At 45.8% G+C, this 14,626-nt stretch overlaps 1 pseudogene; it reads right to left on the reverse strand.

Moving 5' to 3' along the window:
* Positions 2,167–3,573, reverse strand: LOC102175467 (annotated as a pseudogene).

Raw genomic sequence — 14,626 nt, forward strand, 5'->3', positions numbered from 1 at the left:
GAAACTCCAGTACTTTGGCCACCTCATGCGAAGAGTTGACTCATTGGAAAAGACTCTGATGCTGGGAGGGATTGGGGGCAGGGGGAGAAAGGGACGACAGAGGATGAAATGGCTGGATGGCATCACCGACTCGATGGACGTGAGTCTGAGTGAACTCTGGGAGTTGGTGATGGACAGGGAGGCCTGGCGTGCTGAGATTCATGGGGTTGCAAAGAGTCGGACACGACTGAGCGACTGAACTGAACTGAACTGTGTACATAAACAGAGAAAAACCATTTGGGGTAATATTATAGATTTAAAAGAATAAAAGGGAAAAGGAACAGAGGAGAAACAGAAGAAAGAAAAGGAAGAAAACACTAAAACAGGAGGAGGCCTGTTTCAGAGAATCAAGCTACTTCTCAGCTCAGGGTAAACTCTTCGGCTGCACCAAAATCATGTACCAACCCAAGAGATACAGAAAACCAGCCTGAACCATGTTCTAAGGCAAAGCTTACTCTGCTTGAAAACTCTCTTTCAAAGTTGGGTTTCATTTATGTATTCAGTTGTGTTCAGCTAATATCGCAGACATTTATTTAGCCTTAAAATATTGTAGGGTTATTCAATCTATGCACTCTATTAAAACTATCCCTTACCAATTAGCTCCAAAAATATTTGGAGAGACACACACATACGCCAACATTTGTATTACTTTTAAATAATCCTAATCAAGTGTACCACTTCTTTGTGATCACTGTCTTTTTGATCTCTGGCAGCCTTGGTCTGCAGTGACTTGAAGCAGAATTTTGATTCACAGCCAGAGACTGAGGGCGGGTCATGGCAGTGCAAGCTCCAAATCCTAGCCCCTAGATCGGTGGTCAGTGACAAGGCCTGGTGCTTCATCTTTGCAGAAAAAGAATTCCTACAAAGACAAAAAGTAGTGAAACAAGTACAGTATTTATGAGGAGGAAAAAGAGTATAGTACATGTGGGTAGACATACAGGCTGACTCAGAGACAGTTGTGCCCTTGTGGTACTTTAAATCACTTAACTGGGGCATTTTCTCCAGGTGTCCTTGGCCAGTCATTTTGATTTGCCTGGTTCTGAGTCCATATTTGGTATGTCTCAGGCTCCTCCCATGTGTGTACATGCTTCTCTTAGCCAACATGGGGTATAGCGAAGAGGCTTGTGGGTAGTTAGCACCACTTACATGAGGTGATGCCCCCTCTCCCCGCCTTTTTTAAAGGTTTAACGGGTTTAATAAGTTTATGCCTTTAGTTCCTATTTGCAGCACCCAATATTCCTTTGAAACACCAGACAGACCCAGCAGTGGCCAACAGTCAAGTTCAGACCACCAGAGTTTAAAAGTTCAGCTTCTCTGAGCATTCTGTGTTGCAGTGGCACTTGTCGGAAATTGGTACCTCCCTATCTTTGGGGGAACTTTAAATGTAGATGCCTGTAAAGGGAGTGACCAGGAGCAGCGGAGCCTCCGTCCCTCCTGCATCCAACATATGTGCTTCACAGAAAAATAACAATAACAGGTCCACAAAATACAACAGCTAGAATTACCAAAGTCCATTCATCCAAGGGCGGCAGGAAGGTGGTGGGAGGCAGGCAGAGGAAGTGGGAGGGGAAATGGTGCAGGGAGAAAGGGTATTCAAGTCAGTCCAGGCATGGGGCTGGCAAACGCTAGAAAAGAGCTGCAGAAAAACCAGCGGTCCTTTCAGACTCACTGGTGTTTAAAATCCATGCTGGTGTCAGGAAGATTCTGCCTTACATGCATCAGAGACAAAAATCCTGATTCCTCAGATAGAAGGGACTGCGGGCAGGGCTCTTGGCAGGCAGGCCGTGCCTCCCCTGGGAGGGGGTGGAGGAGAGCTGGACCCCCTCTGCGGCCCCAGCAGCCTTCAGTCCTAGTCTCAGTGTGGAGAGGGGAGTTTTTCCACAGAAGTGGAGCTCCTTAGGGCCACTCGCAGGTAGACCAGCTTGTGGAAGAGGCTGTTGCTTAAGAAAACCACCAAGGAGAAGAGGCGCTCCTGGAAAAGCTATGCTGTGCCGGGGTCTTTGTTTCACTGTCGCTGATGATGACTAGAGGAAAGAGGCCAGAGAAGAGGATCACTGTCAACGCGGGAGGACCGCCTTGTGAGGAAAGTCGGACAAACCAATCCAAAGTGGCAAGGCCAGTTCCTTTCTATGTCTGACAGCCCCAGGCGCATTTCAACTCCTGCAGGAGGAAGAGGGCCTCAAGCAAGAGGTTGAAGAGTGTGTCAGCAACGCCAGGGAACGGGGGAGGCCTCCTCGCCAATAGCTCGAGTGCCAGGTCAGCTATGTCCTGAAAGCAAATCGCACCGAGGACTTTGCTGAGCACAGAGACGGGGAGCATCCAGACAGCCCTGAAAACTGACATGAGGAAGAACCCCAGCCACCAGCAGACATCCCTGGGTAGTGGCGGATCACCAATCTGGATCACCCAGATCACCAATCTGGGCTGTTACTGAGGACAGGAATAAAGACTGGATAAAACAAGAGGAGCTGGAACCAGACGGCTCCACCCTTCCAAGCACAGTACTGAAAATCTCTGCTAACAGCACGTGGCTCATCTTCCTGCGTCCTCCCTAGCTCTGGGCTCTTCTCTGAGCCAGGACACCACTTGTCTTTCTCCGAAGCCACTTCTCTCTTTTGCTGAATTTGAGCATCCAGCTTTGAGAGGGCACAGATTCCCCAGATGGCATCTTTGATTCCCCTGGCAAGGTCCTGCTGAAAGGTTTGACCCTGTCCGCCATCTCGTTACTGCCGAAACTTTCAACAACACGAGGGAGAGAGCAGTGTCCCCAGACCTTCCATTGGGAAGGACCGTGCAGCTTTGCCACATGGCTCCGGGCCGAGTGCCTCTCTGAGGCCTCTGTGCCTCTGCCCGTCTGCTGGGCTCCGCGCCCTCTTCCTGTCTGACCTCCAGGGGGCCTTTCTGCGCAGTGTCGCGGGGAGGTCTCCTGACTGAGGATGAGAAAGTGTGGTCTCCTGTTCCTCTGTCTGTGCAGGGCGCAGCCTCCGCCCCCAACCGTCCTGCTATTTTCTTTTTGGAGTATCTTCTTCTCCTAAACAATTGGAAGCCAGAGACATCAAGTCTTCCACACACAGCCAAAAGTAACTGTCACAAAGCTGATTCAGTAAAACTGTGAAAGGGGCTCACTTGATTTTCTTTGCTTTCATGACTTGCCTTTCTTGTAACATCTTTTAATTTCCTCATTTATCCTCATTATTAATTTCCTCATTTATTTATTGAACACTTACTATCTGCTGGTATTAAAACATCTTAGAAAATACTAAAAATAATTTTATTGACTTATTTTAGCTGTGCCCGTTCCTCACAGCCACACGAGCGTCTCTGCAGCTGCAGTGTGCGGGCTTCTCAGTGCGGTGGCTTCTCTTGCTGTGGAACGCGGGCTGCAGGTGCGCAGGCTGCTGTAGCTGCAGCATGCGGGCGCAGTAGTTGCAACTTGCAGTCTCCAGGGCACAAGGGCTTCAGCAGTTGCGGCTCCCGGGCTCTGGAGCACAGGCGCAGTAGTCTGGCCGCTCGGGCTTCGTTGCTCCGAGGCATGTGGGGTCTTCCTGGATCAGGGATTGAGCCTGTGTCTCCTGTATTGGCAGGTGGACTCTTCACCCCAAAGTACCAAGGAAGCCCAGAAAATATTTTGATATTATTTGTTTGTTTATTTCATTACTTGTTTAAAGTTTAGTTTAGTTGCTCAGTTGTGTCCGACTCTTTGTGACCCCATGGACTGTAGCCTACCAGGCTCCTCTGTCCATGGGATTTTCCCGGCAAGAGTATTGGAGTCGGTGGCCATTTCCTTCTCCAGAGGATCTTCCCAACCCAGGGATCGAATGCAGGTCTCCCACATTGTAGGCAGACGCTTTTCCATCTGAGCCACCAGGGAAGTCCTATCATTACTTGTTTACTTACTTCCCAGAGAAGGCAATGGCACCCCACTCCAGTACTCTTGCCTGGAAAATGCCATGGACAGAGGAGCCTGGTAGGCTGCAACCCATGGGGTCATGAAGAGTTGGACACGACTGAGCGACTTCACTTTCATTTTTCGCTTTCATGCATTGAAGAAGGAAATGGCAACCCACTCCAGTGTTCTTGCCTGGAGAATCCCAGGGACGGGGGAGCCTGGTGGGCTGCCATCTATGGGGTTGGACAGAGTCAGACACGACTGAAGCAACTTAGTGGCAGCAGCAGCAGGATTGATATATATACTATGTATCAAATGGGCTTCCCAGATGGCACTAGTGGTAAAGAACTTGCCTGTCAATGCAGGAGATTTAAGAGATGCGGGTTTGAGCCCTGGGTCAGGAAGATCCCCTGGAGGAGGACGCAGCAACTCACTCCAATATTCTTGCCTGGAGAATCCCATGGCCAGAAGAGCCTGACGGGTATTAGTCCATAGGGTCAAAAAGGGCCAGACCTGACTGAAGTGACTTAGCACATGCATAAAATAAGTAACCAGTGAGAACTTATGTATAGCACAGGGGGGGAAAAAGATGGTACAATCTATTTATAGGACATATATTAAATCCACTTTAAAAATGCATTTCTGACAAAGCGAGTTCTGACAAAACATGGTTCACTGGAGAAGGGAATAGCAAACCACTTCAGTATTCCTGCCTTGAGAACCCCATGAACAGTATGAAAAGGCAAAATGATAGGATACTGAAAGAGGAACTCCCCAGGTCGGTAGGTGCCCAATATGCTATTGGAGATCAATGGAGAAATAACTCCAGTAAGAATGAAGAGATGGAGCCAAAGCAAAAACAACACCCAGTTGTGGATGTGACTGGTGATGGAAGCAAGGTCTGATGCTGTAAAGAGCAATACTGCATAGGAACCTGGAATGTTAGGTCCATGAATCAAGGCAAATTGGAAATGGTCAAACTGGAGATGGCAAGAGTGAATGTAGACATTTTAGGAATCAGTGAACTAAAATAAACTGGAATGGGTGAATTTAACTCAGATGACCATTATATCTACTACTATGGGCAAGAATCTCTTAGAAGAAATGGAATAGCCATCATAGTAAACAAAGGTCTGAAACACAGTACTGGGATGCAATCTCAAAAACAAGAGAATAATCTCTGTTTGCTTCCAAGGCAAACCATTCAGAATCACAGTAATCCGAGTCTATGCCCCGACCAGTAATGCTGAAGAAGCTGAAGTTGAACGGTTCTATGAAGACTTACAAGACCTTTTAGAACTAACATCCTGAAAATATGTCTTTTTCATTATAGGGGACTGGAATGCAAAAGTAGGAAGTCAAGAGATACCTGGAGTAACAAGCAAATTTGGCCTTGGAGTACAAAATGAAGCAGGTCAAAGGCTAACAGACTTCTGCCAAGAGAATGCACTGGTCATAGCAAACACCCTCTTCCAAGAACACAGGAGAAGACATCATGGACATCACCAGATGGTCAATACAAAAATCAGATTGATTATATTCTTTGCAGCCAAAGATGGAGAAGCTCTATACAGTAAGCCAAAACGAGACTGGGAACTGACTGTGGCTCAGATCATGAACTTATTGCCAAATTCAGACTGAAATTGAAGAAAGTAAGGAAAACCACTAGATCATTCAAGTATGACCTAAATCAGATCCCTTACAATTATAAGGTGAAAGTGAGAAATAGATTTAGGGTTTAGATCTGATAGACAGAATGCCTGAAGAACTGTGTATGGAGGTTTGTGACATTCTACAGGAGGCATTGACCAAGACCATCCCCAGGAAAAAGAAATGCAAAAAAGTAAAATGGCTGTCTGGGGAGGCCTTACAAATAGCTGAGAAAAGAAGAGAAGCTAAAGGCAAAGGAGAAAAGGAAAGATATACCCATTTCAACGCAGAGTTCCAAAGAATAGCAAGGAGAGATAAGAAAGCCTTCCTCAGTGATCAATGCAAAGAAATAGAGGAAAACAATAAAATGGGAAAGACTAGAGATCTCTTCAAGAAAATTAGAGATACCAAGGGAACATTTCATGAAAAGATGGGCTCGATAAAGGACAGAAATGGTATGGACCTAACAGAAGCAGAAGATATTAAGAAGAGGTGGCAAGAATACACAGAAGGACTGTACAAAAAAGATCTTAAGGACCCAGACAATCACGATGCTGTGATCACTCACCTACAGCCAGATATCCTGGAATGTGAAGTCAAGTGGGCCTTAGGAAGCATCACTATGAACAAAGCTAGTGGAGGTGATGGAATTCCAGTTGAGCTATTTCAAATCCTAAAAGATGATGCTGTGAGAGTGCTGTACTCAACATGCCAGCAAATTTAGAAAACTCAGCAGGGGCCACAGGACTGGAAAAGGTCAGTTTTCATTCCAATCCCAAAGAAAGGCAATGCCAAAGAATGTTCAAACTACCACACAATTGCACTCATTTCACAAGCCAGCAAAGTAATGCTTAAAATCCTCCAAGTCAGGCTTCAACAGTACGTGAACCGTGAACTTCCAGATATTCAAGCTGAATTTAGGAAAGACAAAGGCACCAGAGATCAAATTGCCAACATCCACTGGATCACTGAAAAAGCAAGAGAGTTCCAGAAAAACATCTACTTCTGCTTTATTGACTATGCCAAAGCCTTTGACTGTGTGGATCACAATAAACTGTGGAAAATTCTTCAAGAGATTGGAATATCAGACCACCTGACCTTCCTCTTGAGAAATCTGTATGCAGGTCAAGAAGCAACACTTAGAACTGGACATGGAAAATCAGACTGGTTCCAAATCAGGAAAGGAGTACATCGAGGTTGCGTATTGTCACCCTGCTTATTTAACTTACATGCAGAGTACATCATGCAAAATGCCAGGCTGGATGAAGCACAAGTTGGAGTCAAGATTGCTGGGAGAAATATCAGTGACCTCAGATATGCAGATGACACCACCCTTATGGCAGAAAGCGAAGAAGAACTAAAGAGCCTCTTGATGAAAGTGAAAGAGGAGAGTGAAAACGTTTGCTTAAAACTTAACATTCAGAAAACTAAGATTATGGTATCTGGTCCCATCACTTCATAGCAAATAGATGGGGAATCAATGGAAACAGTGAGAGACTTTATTTTGGGGGCTCCAGAATCACTGTAGATGGTGACTGCAGCCTTGAAATTAAAAGATGCTTGCTCCTTGAAAGAAGTGCTATGACCAACCTAGAGAGCATATTAAAAAGCAGAGATGTTACTTTACCAATAAAGGTCTGTCTAGTCAAAGCTATGGTTTTTCCAGTAGTCATGTATGGATATGAGAGTTGGACCATAAACAAAGCTTAGTGCTGAAGAATTGATGCCTTTGAACTGTGGTGTTGGAGAAGACTCTTGAGAGTCCCTTGGACTGCAAAGAGATCCAACCAATCAATCCTAAAGGAAATCAGTCCTGAGTGTTCATAGGAAGGACTGATGCTAAAGCTGAAACTCCAATACTTTGGCTACCTGATGCAAAGAACTGATTCACTGGAAAAGCCCCTGATGCTGGGAAAGATTGAAGGCAGGAGGAGAAGGGTTTGACAGAGGATAAGATGGTTGGATGGCATCACCGACTCAATGGACATGAGTTTGAGCAAGCTCTGAGATTTGGTGATGGACAGGGAGGCCTGGCATGCTGCAGTCCATGGAGTCACCAAGAGTTGGACACAACTGAGTGACTGAACTGAAAAATGCATTTCAGTAAACACTGCTGCTGCTGCTAAGTCGACTGTTTCAGTCACGTCCAACACTAGGTGCAGACAAATACTGTTTGATTCCACTTATAGCCAAATTCATAGGGTCAGAAAGGACATTGGTAGATGCCAGGGTTTCGGGGGTTGGGAATAGCAGTGGGGGAAGGGGGACTTGGTGTTTAGTGGGGACAGAGTTTCTGTTTAGAAAAATGAAAAATTCAGCAGATGAATGAAGGTAAGAGTTGCACAACAATGAGAATGTACTCAGTGCCGCTGAACTGTACCGTCAGATATGGTTACAATAGTATGCTTTATATTATGTGACTTCCATCACAATAAAGAACATTAAAAGAAAGATAAAGAGGAGAAAAGTCACACACAAATTTTATTTGATGGTAATATTTTATTTTTACATGCACAGAGACCTTCACAGAAAAATGAAGGCTCAACAAGGCAGTTAAACCTGGGGGCTTACATACTATTGTATCAAAGGGCAATTATTTATAGAAGAATGACAAGACAAGGGCAATAAATTGTGGAAAGATAAATATTTGAAAGTGAAAGTCACTCAGTTGTGTCTGACTGTTTGTGACCCCATGGACTATACAGTCCATGGAATTCTCCAGGCCAGAATATTGGAGTGGGTAGCCTTTCCCTTCCCCAGGGAATCTTCCCAACCCAGGAGTCGAACCCAGGTCTCCTGCATTGCAGGCAGATTCTTCACCAGCTGAGCCACAAGGGAAGCTGGGGAAAATTAATGGAAGTTGGGTGCTATTTTAGCAAGACTTGTTTGTGCAGACCCATCTTGGGGCTCTCTGTCTCCTCCTGGCTGTTCTCCTGGGGTGGAAGAGAGGAAGCAGAAAATGTTCACAAAGAAAACTTTTTAGTCAGCTTTCAGGCAGGTAGGGTGAGGGCAAAGAGCTGTTTCTGAATTTGCCACTTCTTAACTTGTTTAACTCAGAAATAATCTCTATGCCAAAATGGCACGTTTTAGGGTGTCATATTCTGATCCTTACAGTTCCTTATTAAAGGACCTTTATATTAAAGGGGTGAGGGTGCTGGGGCCCAGAGACAGAATCTCTGGGGACCACATCCCATCTGGATGAAGGCGTTAGGAAGCTGGAGGCTTGAAGGGCTTTCTTTCTGGACCAAGGTACTGGTCACCTGCACAGCATACTCTCCAGTCAACACGTTTGCATCGGTTTCATCTAAGCCATTGAACTTGCCTTCTGTTAACTAGGCTTTAATTTGGGCTTCTAGTGGTTGAAATCCCTGGTTTCATTCCTGTGTTATGTTCGTCGCTTTCCGTTTCTCCGTCTTCTTCACCACCCAACTCCCTGACCTGGTGGAGCTGATTTTCCTGGGCTGTGAGCTTTCTTGTTGATTATAAATGTAGGTGAAAAGAGGGCCTTGGAGACATCAAATCTGCACTCCTCAGTGACCTCGGGCAAGTTGCGTAATTTTCTAAATCTCTGTTTCTTCAGCTACGTTGTTGTTCAGTTGCTCAGTCAAGTCTGACTTTTTTGTGACCCCATGGACTGTAGCCCACCAGGCTCCATTGTCCATGGAATTCTTCAGCAAGATTACCGGAGTGGGTAGCCATTCCCTTCTCTAGGGGATCTTCTTGACCCAGTTTTTGAACCTTGGTCTTCTGCATTGTGGACAGATTCTTCACTTTCTGAGTCAGCAGGTTCACTCTGTGTACAGTGTTGACATTACGTACATTCAGTTCCGTTCAGTCGCTCAGCCGTGTCTGACCCCTTGCAATCCCACGGACTGAAGCACACCAGGCTTCCCTGTCCATTGCCAACTCCCAGAGTTTACTCAAACTCATGTCCATTGAGTCAGTGATGCCATCCAACAATCTCGTCTTCTGTCATCCCCTTCTCCTCCTGCCCTCAGTCTTTGCCAGCATCAGAGTCTTTTCCAATGAGTCGGTTCTTTGCATCAGGTGGCCAAAGTATTGGAGTTTCAGCTTCAGCATCAGTCCTTCCAATGAATATTCAGGGTTGATTTCCGTTAGGGTTGATTGGTTTGATCTCCTTGCTGTCCAAGGGACTCTCAAGGGTCTTTTCCAACACCACAATTCAAAAGCATCAATTCTTTGGTGCTCAGTCTTCTTTATGGTTCAACTCTCACATCCATACATAACTACTGGAAAAACCATAGTTTTACTAGACGGACCTTTGTTGGCAAGGTAATATCTCTGCTTTTTAATATGCTTCTAGGTTTGTCATAGCTTTTCTTCTAAGGAGCAAGCATCTTTTAATTTCATGGCTGCAGTCACTATTGGCAGTGATTTTGGAGCCCAAGAAAATAAAGTCTCTCACTGTTTCTGTTTCCCCATCTATTTGCCCTGAAGTGATGGGACCAGATGCCATGATCTTAGCTTTTTGAAAGTCGAGTTTTAAGTCGGCGTTTTCACTCTCCTCTTTCACCTTCATTAAGAGGCTCTTTAGTTTCTCTTCACTTTCTGCCATAAGGGTGGTGTCATCTGCATATCTGAGGTTATTGGTATTTCTCCCAGCACTCTTGATTCCAGCTTGTGCTTCATCCAACTCAGCATTTTGCATTATGTACTCTGCATATAAGTTGAATAAGTAGGGTGACAATATACAGCCATAACTATTTGGAACCAGTCTTGTCCCATGTCCAGTTGTAACTGTTGCTTCTTGACCTGCATACAGATTTCTCAGGAGGCAGGTGAGGTGGTCTGGTGTTCCAGCCTCTTGAAGAATTTTCCACAGTTTGTTGTGATCCACACAAAGGCTTTGGCAAAGTCAATAAAGCAGAAGTAGATGCTTTTTTTGGAACTCTGTTGTTTTTTCTGTCATCTGACAGATATTGGCAATTTGATCTCTGGTTCCTCTACCTTTTCTAAATCCAGCTTGAACATCTGGAAGTTTATGGTTCATGTACTGTTGAAGTCTAGCTTGAAGAATTTTGAGCATTACTTTGCCAGCTATCAAAGAGGGCTAATAACAGCTACTCAAAGACTCTGTGAGAATTTTATGTATTGAGAAACTCTCAGTTACTTACAACTAATACCAGGCACTTTTCTAAATACCTGAAGTATATTTATCTCAGTAAATCGTTTTAACCAGGGTGTAAGTAGAAGTCATTCTTATACTACTTTTATAGAGGAGGAAAGTTGAGGGGAGAGAACCTAAATATGGTTATTTAGGTGCTAGAGCTGTTTGGGATTCACTGTCAGGCTCCAGAGCTCTGCTTTGTAACCTCTGTCTTACTGGCAGCCGGCCCAGTCACATTTTCGCTCATTTTTTCGAGTGTCCTCAATCTTGCCTAGGGCTTCCCTGGTGGCTCAGTGGTAAAGAATTTGCCTTCCAGTGCACGAGACTGCAGGTTCGTTCCCTGGGTCGGAAAGATTCTCTGGAGGAGGAAATGGCAACTCACTCCAGGATTCTTGCCTGGAGAATCCATGGACAGAGGAGCCTGATGGGCTACAGTCCGTGGGGTCACAGAAGAGTCAGACACGACTGAGCTACCGAGTCCTGACGCGCGCGCGCGCGCGCACACACACACACACACACACACACACACACACACACACACACACACACACACACACACACACACACACACACACACACACACACACACACACACACACACACACACACACACACAGCTTGCCTACTGTCCTGCTGGTCCTCTCTGCTGACCCCTACTGGACACCGCACCATAGCGCCAGTCGTCCCTTGGGCGGCTGAGGACGTGCTTTCACAAGCCTGTGAGGGATGAAACTTGGCAGTAACCAGCTCCTTAGGAGCCCCTCCCCCTGCCCTATTGCATCACACCCGCAACCGACCAGCAGTAACTGCCCACAAGTCACCAGCTGCAGAAACTCCGAGTCTCTGGAAAGCAAACACCAAAGTTCACAGGGTCTGGCATTCAGATCCTTCTCTTCCAGTTTTGACCCAACCCCCAGATTAGTCACCTAAACAACAATGCAGCAAAATTGGTTTGATGAGTGATTTTCTGCTTCCATTTGTTTTCTCTCCTGATAGCTGTCCTCATGTGGATGAAAAGTGAAAGTGTTAGTCGTCTAGTCCGACTCTTTGTGACCGCATGGACTGTAGCCCACCAGGCTCCTCTGTCCACGGGATTCTCCAGGCAAGAATACTGGAGTGGGTTGCCATGCCCTCCTCCAGGGGATCTTCCTGACCCAGGGATAGAACCCACATCCTGCACTGATAGGCAGGGTCTTTACCACTAGTGCCACCTGGGACTTTGAAAGTCACACAGTTGGAATCCCAGCAACACCATTTCCTGTGCATTGAAGAGTAACTTAGCCTTGCTGAGTTTCCTTTTGTATGACAGGGGCTGGGGCTGGGGAGAGGGTGACTGGATATGTGAAAGGCACCTTGACTGGTGCCTGGGATCTACTCCCGTCCACAGAGATCCCTCCCTCCCTGCCTGGGAGCCCCTGCTCCAGCTAAGTAAATAGCAGAACTCTGGTCTCCCATGACAACAACTTTCTCATTATCTAAAAGAAAGAAAAAGTGCTTTATAATGAAAAGTGATCAAAACAAGATTGAGGTAAAACACAAGGCGATCAGAAAATAGGAAACGAACATGGCATCTAAAGAACTGCATAAAGCCGTGAGAGACCAGGTCAGTTCAAGCTGGTAATTATGTGTTAAGACTGAAGCATTTATGTCTCACAAATTAACATTTTGCACGATGAATCTTCTGTGAGTAAATCCATGGGTTCTTTTATGTTCTTATAGATTTTTTTTTAAACCACAAACATGGCCTAGAAGAACGGAGCAATAAAAAGGAGAATTGTTTCTTCATTATTGACATAATTATTCAGTTGTCATGGATTACATTTTTATTTTGGCTAGTTTGGGGTCCCCAAATATGGGAAGCATTTGAAAGACTATAAAAACCAACAAATTGATAGAAGACTCTTGTAAAAAATGAGCTCTGCTGAAAAGTTAAAGATGGGTATTTGTTCAGGGGAAAAAAATGGAAATTTACCAGTCAGTGGCTTTCGTTATAGGGCTGCTGCTGCTGCTGCTGCTGCTGCTGCTGCTGCTAAGTCGCTTCACTCGTGTCCAACTCTGTGCGACCCCATGGACTGCAGCCCACCAGGCTCCTCCGTCCCTGGGATTTGCCAGGCAAGAGTACTGGAGTGGGTTGCCATTGCCTTCTCCATTGTTATAGGGCAGGTTATTACAAACAATAGTGGTCAGTTATTTTTCTTTGCCAAGAGGAAAAAAGGAGTAGGTTTTAGCTATAGCCAGAAATGTTGAGAGGCTACAGTGGAACCTCATTCCAGAATTACTAAGCATCCATGTGACTGCAGTGTTAGCACAGGGCGTGGCTCTGAGATAAGCAGCTCACGCTGCTTTCTGTTGATCTCATTACCCACCGCACCCACACTCCCTCAGTCTCAGCTCCAGGGGACAGATGGTTGCAGGCGCTCCTGCCAATTACCTGGTGAGCAATGCTCACTCGGCGGCCTCTGCTGAGTCTGGGATTTGACTCCCAGCAGCGCACCTCCCAGGCCCGGCCGGGGCAGGGCACAGGGCAGTGAGCTCAGCATCGGGAGACCTGGCTGGCATGTCCTGCTCCCCAACCTGCCTGCCTCCTGGGATCAAATGAGCAGGTTCTTAATTGCAGCGCTTTTTCAAGTTTCAGTGCAGATGAAAATTTTGACAATTACTGGATTATTTATTTATTTTTGAGAGGGTACTTGCTTAAATTCCAGCTCTCTAGCCCCTTCCCTGCCTTCCCAGGTGGCGCAGGGGTAAAAAATCCGCCTGCCAATGCAGAAGATCAGGTTTGATCCCTGGGTCAGGAAGACCCCCTGGAGGAAGAAATGGCAGCCCAATCCAGTACTTTCACCTGGGAAATGCCACAGACAGAAGAGCCTGGTGGGCTACAGTCCATGGGGTCCAACAGAGTTGGACAGGACTGAGCACACACATACATCCGATTCCCCATGTAAACTTTTATTTTTTATTTTTACGTGGAGTGGAGCACAGGACCCAAAGTTATGTTTATTAATAAATACCTGATATGAATAACCCTTGGGCTAGTGTATTAGTTTGGGAGGGCTGCCACAACAAAAGACCACACACTAGGTGGCTTAAGCAACAGAAATTTGTCTTTTTGCAGTTCTGCAGGGTAGAAGTCCAAGATAAGTGATTGACAGGCTTGGCTTCTCCAGAAACCTCTTCTCTTGGCTTGCAAATGGCAGCTTCTTGCTATTTGTTCACAAAGTCTTTTTTCTGGTGTCGAGGGGCTCAAAATATGAATTTGGGTAGGAGGAAAACTTTTGCCCCTAACAGCTAGATAATCTCTAAAATTCTATGACTGATGAAAGCTAGGTCATACCTCTCTCCAGGCTCAGCTTCTTTATTTAAAAAATATTTATTCTTTGTTTATTTGGTTGCGCTGGGTCTTGGTTTCAGCACATGGGAGCTTTAACTTCAGTATGGGGATCTAGTTCCCTGACCAGGGATTGAACCTGGGTTCCTGCATTGGGACTGCAGAGAAGTAGCCACAGGACTGCCTGGAAAGGGACTAGCAGGTAAGTCCCTCAGCTTCCTTTTTGAGACTTCTTGTAGCGCCAGGGTGGAATAGCGAAACTTATAGTCTTTCCACTTCTCCAGCCAGAACTCCCAATCCTACTTTGGTGACATCTGGCCTTAATCGCCTGGCCCTAACTGCTGCTACCACCCTATCTAAGGTGCCTGCCACCCCCATCCTCCTACACTGATTTGAGGTCTTGTATTGATTTATTTATGTTTCCTCATTTCCTGTCTTTCTCCCCTGCTAGACTGTAAATTCCATAGATCAGCCTAGCACCACACACAGTCCCTAGCATACTGTAGGCACTCATTAAATACTGATGCATGAATCAATGACTGAACAATTGGGCTGAATTGAGAAGACCTTAAGGTCCATTCCAACCACAGAA

The sequence above is a fragment of the Capra hircus genome, chromosome 29, assembly GCF_001704415.2.
Source record: "Capra hircus breed San Clemente chromosome 29, ASM170441v1, whole genome shotgun sequence".
NCBI lineage: Eukaryota > Metazoa > Chordata > Mammalia > Artiodactyla > Bovidae > Capra > Capra hircus.